The 3334-nt window shown below is 43.5% G+C and overlaps 1 pseudogene; it reads right to left on the reverse strand.

Annotated features, from left to right (window-relative positions):
• Positions 1 to 816: 816 nt before the first annotated feature.
• LOC150042426 (taste receptor type 2 member 7-like) lies at positions 817 to 2994 on the reverse strand (annotated as a pseudogene).
• Between the last annotated feature and the right edge of the window lie 340 nt (positions 2995 to 3334).

A 3334-nucleotide genomic window follows, 5' to 3' on the forward strand; every position in this document is an offset into this window, starting at 1 on the left:
CAAGTTTGCTAAAAATCAAACATATATGCCTTTTGTGGAGAAATTTTTTGCGACTAGCCATCTTTATTTTACAGAAAGTTTCTACATATGATCTTTCCCTCCTTCGCTGAACGTATTTCACTCACTGAAAGACAATCTTTGAACTATCAGCAATATTTAATTGATACCTCAATAACTATAGTAACCAGCACTCATTTATTTCGTATTCCTATAATCTGTAGCACTTGTTAGGAATTGTCACAATCAGGTCTGCTCCCACAGTGAAGCCTCCTCCGATGACTGACTGAGGACGAAGTGAGCAGGGCCGGGAGGAAGAAGGATTGCCAGGCATGAGATGCAGACATGGCAGGAGGCCATTCTATTGTCCAGATTCCTCACACAGCTCCACTTAGGAGAAGCAACTAGAACTGGCTCTCAAGAGGTCTGCCCCCTCATGATTAATGCTAAGATGTTAATTTGTTCTGAAACATGTCTTAAAAGACACCAACTCTGAGGAAAGGAACAGTCAAAGACAGGCAAAATTACTGTACATGGCATTTCTCAAGTTACAGCTGTGAAACAAATACCAATGGAAAAACTGGAGATAATGATCTCTCCTGAGAAGAGACAGCTAAAGAAGATAAGCCTGGGGGCTGGGAGAGTGGTCTAGATGTGGAGTGCTCGCCTAGCACTCGCAAAGACCAGGGTTCGATTCCTCTGTACCATATACATAGAGAAAGAGAGCTCTAACCTTGAGAAAGTCCAAGGACAGTGCTCAGGCCCTGAGTTCAAGGCCCAGGACTGGCAAGAAAAAATAATAAAAGAAGTCTGCTTATCTTAAGATATTGTTCTCTTGAGACAATAATTTAGCTTCCAAAGCATCCTTTTAGATGTTTGTCTTACCATTCCCCAATATTAGGATAAATGAATGGCTCGAAGGGTAGATGAAAGCAGTCAACTCACCCCAAAGTACAGCCAGTTTGGTCTCTGACATGAGAAAGGGCGGGCGGTAGGTGAGGAAGAGGAGGAGGAAGGAAAGGATGGCCGTCCTGGCTCCCACGTGGGCTTTGGTCCTGAGTTCTCTGTGCCTAGCCCCGTGGAGCTGCGTGGTTCTTTTGTGTCGCCAGAGGGAGAGGGTCAGGAGGAGGAGATTGAGATATATGGGCAAGACACATACCCAGTTTTATTTGTTCTGCATTTCAAAGGCAAGTTTGCATTCTGCATTGCCTTGACACATTGTCAGAAGTCCAGGATCAGGTTCTCAGGCACGGGGAGGCAGAAGCAGAGCGAGAGGCACCCCAGAAGAGCCACACACACGACCTGGTCCACTCTCCACCTCATCCAGAGGAACAGGGGGCGGGAATACCGAACACTGACGGACTAGACATTTGAGCGTGCATGTGTCCTTGAGAGCATCTCTTCCTGAATGGCCCTAGCTGGCTTTAAACAGGGTTCAAATGGTCCTCCTTTTGAAAGAAAATGTCATCTTATTTTTTACTGGAAAATAAGATGTGAGTCCAATCACAAAGCTCACATTTTACATCACATGGACTATTTTTCTATACATCAGCATCCTGACAGGTGCCTGCCTCCATTTATTTCCAACAATTAACACAGGTAAGTGACCCAAGAGATATAGAATTGTTCTAATCTCTCCAAACGTAATAGCTATCTTTTGTTCTTACAAAGGCAGCTAAAAGAAATTTAAACAGTAAACATGCAGTGCATAAAAGGAAAAAGAGAAATGAAGTTTGTTATTTTTTATGGCTCTCACATGAGCCTCTGTGCTTGGGTTTCTATAACAAGTAGCATTATGTTTCATTTGCTTACTATGTCTCCATAGGGATATTACTAAAAACAAAAATGGAATCATTGCAAGCAGGTTAAATAAAGTTAATAGCTACAAGTATTGACTTTTACTCGCATTGGACAAAGGTAAAGAGAATATAGTAAAGAATCTTTGGGAACTGACTCAAGTTCATTATGGTCAGTTATGTTTATTCATTTAAAAATTATGACAAATTTGTGATTGTGATTAACCACTTTCCTCTAGGCAAAGTTACACTCTTTTTCCCCCCCCTAAGCGTAACTCTTGAGCATGCAAGAATTATTCTTGGCAAAATCTCGTCAAAGTCTGTTATTCTCTGCTTCCCTTGAAACAGTCTCAGCTACGGTTAGGACAATAAAGATTGGTGCTGTCTTTCCACCTAGAGCTTTTTACATAACTGACTTTCTAGGAAAGGTTGATGAGTCCTACAATCTCTTCCTCAAAACACATTTGCTTGAAGCTCTTCCAGGTGTGTGCCAGCCCTAGCAGGGAAAGGACTTCTTTGCATTTAGTCAACAAAACGCAATACAAAATGTGAGCACAGATTTTAGATCCATTGTTCCTGTGAAAACAAAGAAAGCATTTTTTGTGTGTGGGTGTGTGCTGGCCCAAGGTCTTAAACTAGGGACAGGGCCTTATCTCCTTAGCTTTTTTTTTTTTTGGCCAGTCCTGGGCTTGGGAGCTTTGTCCTTGGGTTTCCTCAGGCTAGAGCTCTACCACTTGAGCCCCAGCACCACTTCCAGCTTTTCTATGTATGTGGAATAGAGGAATTGGACCTGGGTCTTGGTGCATGCTAAGCAAGCACTCTACCAGCAGGCCACACTCAGCCTGATCTCAGCCTCTTGAATAGCTAGGATTACAGGTGTGAGTTCCTAGCCCCCAGCCAAGTATTTGCCACATAATTAAAGCAGTAAACACAAAATGAGAAAAGAACTGTGAATGCTCCTAAGGAACCTGTTGGATATCAGTGAGTTCTAAGGACATAGAAGAACAATGCATGCAAAGGCGTGAATGCAAGAAGGTCTGTTGGCAGGTGTACAGACAGTGTCCAGAAGCCTGGAGCTTATCTCTGTCCCGGGTGTCTGGAGAGAGCAGCACAGCACATGTCCCAAGACATCCACGCAGCTGGTGTGGAGAAGGCCGAGCTGGTCAGGTGTCAGCAACGCAGTGCTTCCCTTCAGAGCCATCAGCCAACAGGAGGAGTCCGTTTCCCAAACCTCTCTAGCCACAGCCCAGCAATCACAGTCCTGTTTGTCATCTGTTGTACTTGGCCCACCCGCAGAGAAGTCTATCACTGGTGAAGAATGAACTCACCCGAACAGTGGGAGACGCTCTAAGTTTCTGTAATACTCTTTATCTTTCTTTTTGTGTGTGTCAACTCTAACCCAAGTCAAGGAGATAGCCAGTTCTGCTCTGGATTTTGCTTGTGGAGTCCAGTAACTCCCTTTTGAAAGGCTCTAAGATACAAATAAGAATAGATGTGATTTCTTGGATTTGCACAGTTTATGTTGAATTTAAGAAATCAGA

The sequence above is a fragment of the Megascapheus bottae genome, chromosome 35 (genome assembly GCF_031878675.1).
Source record: "Megascapheus bottae isolate mThoBot1 chromosome 35, mThoBot2.hap1, whole genome shotgun sequence".
Taxonomy (NCBI): Eukaryota; Metazoa; Chordata; class Mammalia; order Rodentia; family Geomyidae; genus Megascapheus; species Megascapheus bottae.